The sequence below is a fragment of the Balaenoptera acutorostrata genome, chromosome 16 (assembly GCF_949987535.1).
Source record: "Balaenoptera acutorostrata chromosome 16, mBalAcu1.1, whole genome shotgun sequence".
NCBI lineage: Eukaryota > Metazoa > Chordata > Mammalia > Artiodactyla > Balaenopteridae > Balaenoptera > Balaenoptera acutorostrata.
In genome coordinates, this window is record NC_080079.1 from 77,003,167 (window position 1) to 77,010,857 (window position 7,691).

Genomic DNA, 7,691 nt, shown 5'->3' on the forward strand with positions numbered 1-7,691 from the left:
TGTGCTGCCCAGAGAGCGGGATCCTGCTTGCTTTGTGACAATTCACATTTTCCAAATAACAAAACTGGGTAAGGGCCAGGGCAGTGCATGGTTTCAGGGCTTTTACTGTCAGTCATCCCCAGCAAATGCCAGTTATCCATTTCTCTGTAACGAGTTCTCCCCAACACTGGGCTGAAAACAATAATCATTTTATTATCATCTCTCGTGGTCATGGGTGTGGACTGGGGTCACCTGGGCTGTGCTCGTGGGATTGCTGTCAGCCAGTGGCTTGGGCTGCACTCGTCTGGGGGGTCTTCTTACCTGCATGTCTGGTAGCTGATGCCTGCTGTCGGCTGGGACCTCAGGATGGGCTGCCGGCCCAGACACGTGGCCGCCCCGTGCGGCCTGGGCTTCCTCGCATCATGGAGGCTGGGTTCCTAGAGAGAGAATCCAAGAGGACCAGATGGAAGCTGTCCCACCTTGCAGACCTGGCCTCAGAAATCACACCGTAGCCCCTCTGTAGTCACAGACGTCCCCCCCACCCAGTTCAGAGAGGGAACGTGGTCCTGCTTCTCAAAGGGAGGAATGTCAACATCACATCAACACAACTCTTTAAGAACATGTGGGATGGGAGACGGTGCTGAGGCCGTCTCGGAAAATATTATCTACAGGGTAGAACCTGGACACACTTGGCCTCATGACTTCTAGGTCAGTGCTTTAACTCTAGTTCACGCTGCTTTGGGAAGATGTGGGGTAGTAAAATTGACTACCTATAGATTAAACCCTTCTATATGGTAAAGAAACCACAAAAACAAAAACCGAAAATCCCTGGGATATATTATTTGCAATATCTATGACAAAAGGCTAATTAACTTTAAAATGTATAGGGCCCTTATAAATCAGTAAGATTGTCCCAATTTTTTAAAAAACTAAGGACTTGAAGACTCAATTTACAAAAGAAATTAAAATAGGAGTATACATTTAAAAAGTTCAACTCAACTAAAAGAATTAGGTTTTAATAAACAACACCCCCGTGGGTATCTTCTAATTGTCAAAGATTAAAAAAAAAAAAAAGAAGAAGAAAAATAAAGAATCACCCAAAGGCAAAAATATAGGGAATGGGCCCTTCCAAACACTCCTGCTGGTGGGTGTAAGTTGGTACAAACTTTCTGAGGGGCAGCTGGGCAGTATTTATTAAAAGCCATAAAATTTCAAATAATAGTGAGTTGGAATTTATCCTAGAGAAATGAATAAGGACACTTTGGTACACCTGAAACTAATACAACATTGTAAATCAACTATACTTCAATTAAAAAAAAGGTTAAAAAAAGAGTGCTGGGGCTTCCCTGGTGGGGCAGTGGTTGAGAATCTGCCTGCCAATGCAGGGGACACGGGTTCGAGCCCTGGTCTGGGAAGATCCCACATGCTGCAGAGCAACTAGGCCCGTGCGCCACAACTACTGAGCCTGCGCGTCTGGAGCCTGTGCTCCGCAACAAGAGAGGCCGCGACAGTGAGAGGCCCGTGCACCGCGATGAAGAGTGGCCCCTGCTTGCCGCAAATAGAGAAAGCCCTCGCACAAAAACGAAGACCCAACACAGCCAAAAATAAATAATTTTTTTAAAAAAAAAGTGCTGTTCACGTGCACATTTAAGTGGAAAACAAAAATACCTAAAAGTATATTTAGCAGGATCCCACTTTTCTTATGTAATTTTTACAAAATATATATAACAATTTTTAGAACATTTCTGGGATAAGATACCAATGTATGAATGAGATGATTGCTGAATAATGAGATTTCTGGTGATTTCTTTTTCTTGTACCTTACGTTTATTTTCCAGTTTTCTAAATGAGAATGTGTTAAATACAAAGAAATAATAAAGTAAGATAAAGTAAAAATAAATTTCCACTTAAAATATTTTGTAAGGGAAAGGTGGGAAGGATGTGAAAGCACGGCCTTTAGAGCAAACCAGATCTGGAGTTGGACTCTGCTCTGATACAAAGTGCATGATCTTTGCCGCGTTTACTTCACTTTGGGCCTCAGTTTCCTGAGCTGACCAATGGGCACAGTAAATTCTACTTCACAAGGTTCTAATGAGGAGGGACCCCATTTCCCATTACATTCAGCAAAGGAAATCTTCTCACTCCGGGATCCCTGCTGAGCCCTCTCCCTTCTTTCATCTCTTTTTTTTTTTTTTTTTTTTTTTTTAGATTAATTTGCTTTTATTTGCCAGTATAACTACAGTAACCTGCAAACTTTTTTATTCTAAAAATCACATTTTACATCACAGTCCAACAAACACACACATATATAATGTGTATACATATATAAAAGTGAAACAAAAGTTTTGCCAATAACGTCTACCCTGAGTGTTAATTCTTTTTAAGACTTTTTTTTTTAACTAAGGCTGAACTGCACTGACACATCATAATCACCAAAGTCCCTAGTTCATCTTAGGGTTCGCTTTATGAAGTGAATAGTGTTGCACGTTCTATAGGTTTGGACAAAAGTATGACGACATAAAATCATTATAATGTCATACAAAGTATTTTCACCGCTCATAAAAACTTCTGTATTCTATGTATTCATCTCCCCTCCCCCCCCAAACTCCTGGCAACCACTGATCTTTTTATTGTCTCCATTGTTTTGCCTTTTCCAGAATGGCATATAGACGGAATCTATTTTTCTTTTTTCCTTGAAGAGAGGGGTTCAAAGCCTTTATGCCTGTAACACCACTCATGGCCCAGCCACACGTGGACCGGACAGGCTCCAGGTGGCAAACAACCCCACTAAATACTGTAGCTTTCCTTCCAGTACTGAGCCCCGTCCCACTGGTCCTGCCCAGCGGCCACGTGGAGGTGAACGGGGGACACGTGTTGGGTATATGTTCACAGGAAGGCCACAAGTTTTGTGCCCCTTGTCACAATGAACCCTGATTCCTGTCGGGTGTGTTGTAAACAGACGAGCCACTTCTTCAGACCCCCTGCTCTGAGCACACCCCCCCTTCTTTCATCTCTTAAAGGCCTGAATGTTGGAACTCATCACTCAGCACCACTTGGTACCCATGTTGACTAAGCAACGAGACACAGTTGTGGGTGAGGACGACGTCTTGTTTGCAAGGGGCCTGCATTGTCTGGAATTAACCTTGTATTCTGTGTCATTCTCCACTGAGGTACACCGGGAACCTGGTCCCTGAAGAGAAGGGTACACTCACGTGTACACAGAGGCACACTTAGGAATACTTCTGTGTGTTCCTCATGTCATTGTGTGTTCCTCATGTCATGTATAGATGTCTATAAATGCTGACTGAATAGAGATGACAGACTCACAGACATAGAGAACAGACTTGTGGTTGCCAAGGGGGGGGTGGGGAGGGAGAGGGACGGACTGGAGGTTGGGATTAGTAGATGCAAACTATTATCTATAGGATGGATAGATAACAAGGTCCTATTGTACAGCACAAGGAACAATATCCAATCTCCTGGGATAAACCATAATGGAAAAGAATATAAAAAAAGGATGTCTATATGTATATAACTGAGTCACTATGCTGTACAGCAGAAATTAGCACAACATTGTAAATCAACTCTACTTCAATTAAAAAAAAAAAAAGGACTCTGGGAGGAAATGCTGGGCTGTTTGGGGGAAATCTGCAATAAAATGTAGAGGCCTGAACACATTTGGGACACCAACATTTAGACTTCCTTTGGTAGCAGGTTAGGCAACTGACTTTTAAGAAAGTTCCTTAGCAGGACGGTGGGAAAGCTTGAACCCCTCTTCTTTCGGAAAAGTTACGTGGGCCGCCAGGCCTGGGAGCCTCAACACCCCGCCCCCCATGCCCAGCAGGCATTGAGAGGTGTATCCTGCCCTCTAGTGGTCTCCTCTGGAATTGCCTCCAAGGAGAAACCTTGACGCAATGGGGCTGGAGAGCTCTCACACTGTCGTCTGGGCCCGTCTACCTTCGCCTGCGCTTCAAGCAACCAGGGCGTCAGTCTCAGAGCCTGTTTTTCAAGGTTTTTTGGCCCTTCCATCTCTTAATTGTGTCTTGTTTTAACAAGGGCCCCTTGTAAGGGTTCTTCTCCAAAGTAAGGGACTCTGTTAGGTATCCTGGCTCAAGAGGGGAGGGAGCAGGCAGTGCTGGACCTCAGAGCCATAGCTGGGCAGTGACCGTTCCACCAGGGGGGCTGGGGCCCTGCCTCCACCTCCTTCCAGCCCTCCTCAACCTGCTTGCTCCAGGATCTGTGAAAAGAATTCTGCAAAACCATGTTTCCTCTTACATTTTTATTCGGAACATTTTTCATCATAGGTTCGCTCAGTTGTGAAGAGATGTAACTTCAGGTGTATTGTCCATGTTGGTATTAAAAAAAATAAAACTGTTACAATCACTCCACACATGTATCCAGTGAACCCCAATACAAGAGCATTTCCGATCTACCACCAGCTGTTGAAAAGAGCTGTGAATAAGCCCTTTAGGACGTCCTTTCTCGCTTTGCACTTGTATTCCCATTCCCCATAAAATGTTATTGTAACGTGATGTGTTTTTGTCCTGGAAAGTCTTTCATTGACTACCTTGAACTGAATAACCCAGACTCGAGGGAAAGGAAAGGATGCCGGAGTGAGGCACCCCACGGGGACGGGCAGGGCACCCTGTCAGGTGGTGCGGACCCACACAGCAGGGGGCAGACAGGGCTCAGGGCCCAGGAGCAAGGCTGAGAGATGTGCAGGGCTGCATCCTCCTCGGACTATTCCCTCTTGTCCTCAATTCCCTTGCTTGCTTCCGGAGGGTCTGTCACCCTCAGTGCAGTAGCTGGGGCAGTACTGTGGAAGGAACTGAGGGGCATGGGGAGGCGGGGTCTGCTCCGTGCAATGCCCTCTCCTCGGAGGCCTTTGAGGAGGAAGACGGCAGTAATGGGCCTGGGAGGCTGCAGGGGGCACATGGGCATCAGCGCCAAGGACACCAGAGGCCCCCATGGAGCAGAGAGGAACACAGACCCACAGGCTCAGCAGCCAGAGGGCAAAAGACATGACAACTGGAAATGCCAGAGGCAGGAGGTATAGGTCCTGATTGCAGCTCCTTCCCAGTACCACCCCTGGCCCCAGAGAGCTCAGTTCCTGAGGGAATGTGCCTTAAAGCCCCTCACCTACTTCTGTTACGAGACCATTCATTTCATGCCTTCTGTAGTGTCAGAAATTCTAAATGTTGGAACTTCCCTTGCTGGTCCAGTGGTTAGGACTCTGCCCTTCCAGTGCAGGGGGCACGAGTTCGATCCCTGGTCGGGGAACTAAGGTTCCGTATGCCACAAGGCGCGGCCAGAAAAAGAAAAAAAAGAAAAAAGAAAGAAAGAAATTCTAAATGTTAACATTTCTATTATCTGAGGCCCAACACCATATGTGCACCTAACAGATACTCAATGCGTGGTGGTAGTTTTTAAACTAAATCCATGAGTGGATAAATGAAATAGTGGAAGCCCCAGCTTCCAGTAATCAGTAATCAGCCCCAGTAATCAGACCCCCAACATTTATTCCTCAGGTAAGAAAAGTTAGCTGCTATAAGTATTAAAATGAAATGGCTTAATAGAGAAGGAGATTCAATTGGCTTTGAGGATTGCTGATCAAAGCAACTATACTTGCATAGTGTGTCTGTCTTTTAAGACCCAACACCTTATTCCCTCTGAAAAGCCTTTCTGGATCAGTTTTACCCTTATTATTTCTTTTTTCTTTTTTTCCTGGCCGCACCGTGCTGCATGTGGGATCTCAGTTCCCTGACCAGGGATTGAACCCGTGCCCCCCCGCAGTGGAAGCACAGTCTTAACCACTGGACCGCCAGGGAAGTCCCATTTTTATTGGTCTCTTAAACTGTGTGTGTGTGTGTGTGTGTGTGTGTGTGTGTGTGTACGCATGCAGGTAAATCAATCATTGGAAGCATCAACCTATGGGGTGTCCTTTCTCTCTACACCCCGACCCTCTGGGACTACATTGGTCCCAGGAGGGCTGTTGTTGGAATAATGGTGAACAAGGTGTGAGACCGAAAAGACTGGCAAGGCCATGCCTGAGGGCAGAGGAGTCCCCACTCTCACCGCCCCCAGAAGAACTCAGAGCAGGGGGTGGGGGAAGGGAGGAGGTCAGGGCACTCCTGACCCGGGAGCCGAGCCTGCGGGAGTAGCGGAGTGGCCCCCGAGAAAGGGCAGTGAGGGAGGAGGGCAGCCCACCGACTGCCTTGTCTCCCTCGGGGAGGGGAGAACAGCGCAACTTACCCCGTCTGCAGAAGGGCCGGGGAGCCGCAGTGGTCCAGGCAGTCGGGATGAGGAGGCTGCAGAGCGACCCCCGAGGATCAGGGGACCAAAGACACCCACGGAGGGAGACCCTGGGGCAAGAGAGCCTCGGAGCACCGCAGCACCCCCGGAGGGCCACTCGGAGGGAAAGGCTGCAGGCATCCTAAAGTAGCACAGCCACAAGCTCCAGGTGTTACCAAACACAAGTTCGCGTGCCCCATGCATAGTGAGGCTAAATAAACCGAACCCTCGAAGTGAAACAGGAGGGAAGCGGGCAGTGCACAACCTTTAAAAGGATGACATAGCCACTGAGGATACAACGAAAACTGGTTTGAACCGATTAGGCCCAAGATGGTGGAAGATTCGACTTCCGGTAGACCTCGAGCCTCATTATGCACTCGTTGTAATATATTAGCATATGATAATGTCCCCCCCCCCACACACACACACAGAGGCGCCATGACAGTTCCGAGGCTGACCGTAAAAGGCCAAAAAGTGGGCAGTGGCCCAATTCCCGGAAATCCCTGCCCCTTTTCCCAAAATAATTGGAATAACCCTCCCACTTGTTAGCCTATGAAATTACGCAGCCCATAAAAACAAACCACTCCATATTTCGGAGCGGCTCTCGTCTTTTGAGACGGACCGCGTTCTGTCTATGGAATGTGTATCTCTTTAAATAAATCCACTTCTTACGTCTCACTTTGCCTCTTGCTGAATTCCTTCTGCGCTGAGACATGAAGAACCTGAGCTTCATTAAGTCCTGACACCAGGTGTGAGATCTCAATTAAAAGACAGTGGGTTAGGGACTTCCCTGGTGGCTCAGTGGTTAAGAATCCACCTGCCAATGCAGGGGACACGGGTTCGAGCCCTGGTCCGGGAAGATCCCACATGCCGCGGAACAACTAAGCCCACAACTACTGAGCCTGTGCTCTAGAGCCCGTGAGCCACAACTACTGAGCCTGCGTGCCACAACTACTGAAGCCCGCGCGCCTAGAGCCCGGGCTCCGCAACAAGAGAAGCCACCGCAATGAGAAGCCCGTGCATTGCAACAAAGAGTAGCCCCCGCTCACCGCAACTAGAGAAAGCCCTCATGCAGCAACAAAGACCCAACGCAGCCAAAAATAAATAAATAAATAATAAAATTTAAAAAAAAAAAAAAAGACAGTGGGTTAGAATCCCATCTGAGTTGTGAGGTTTCAGGAGTTTGGAGCAGAGAAAGGTTTATTGTAGGGCCAAGCAAGGAGAACAAATGGCTTGGTGCTCAAAAACCCCGAACTCCCCGATGGTTTTGGGGGAAAAGTTTTTACAGGCAAAATTTGGGGTGAGGGCTGCAGAGTGTGTTGTTTCTTCTGATTGGTTGGTGGTGAGGTAACAGGGTAATGTTCCAGGAATCTTGTGCTCAGCCTGAAGTTACCATCCTCCACCTGGATGGGGGCCTTAAT

The 7,691-nt window shown here is 47.4% G+C and overlaps 1 non-coding gene across 1 annotated transcript; it reads right to left on the bottom strand.

Moving 5' to 3' along the window:
* Positions 1–2,848: 2,848 nt before the first annotated feature.
* LOC114236375 (small nucleolar RNA SNORA11) lies at positions 2,849–2,978 on the bottom strand. Its single transcript, XR_003622354.1, has one exon. It is a non-coding gene; the product is annotated as a small nucleolar RNA SNORA11 (small nucleolar RNA).
* Between the last annotated feature and the right edge of the window lie 4,713 nt (positions 2,979–7,691).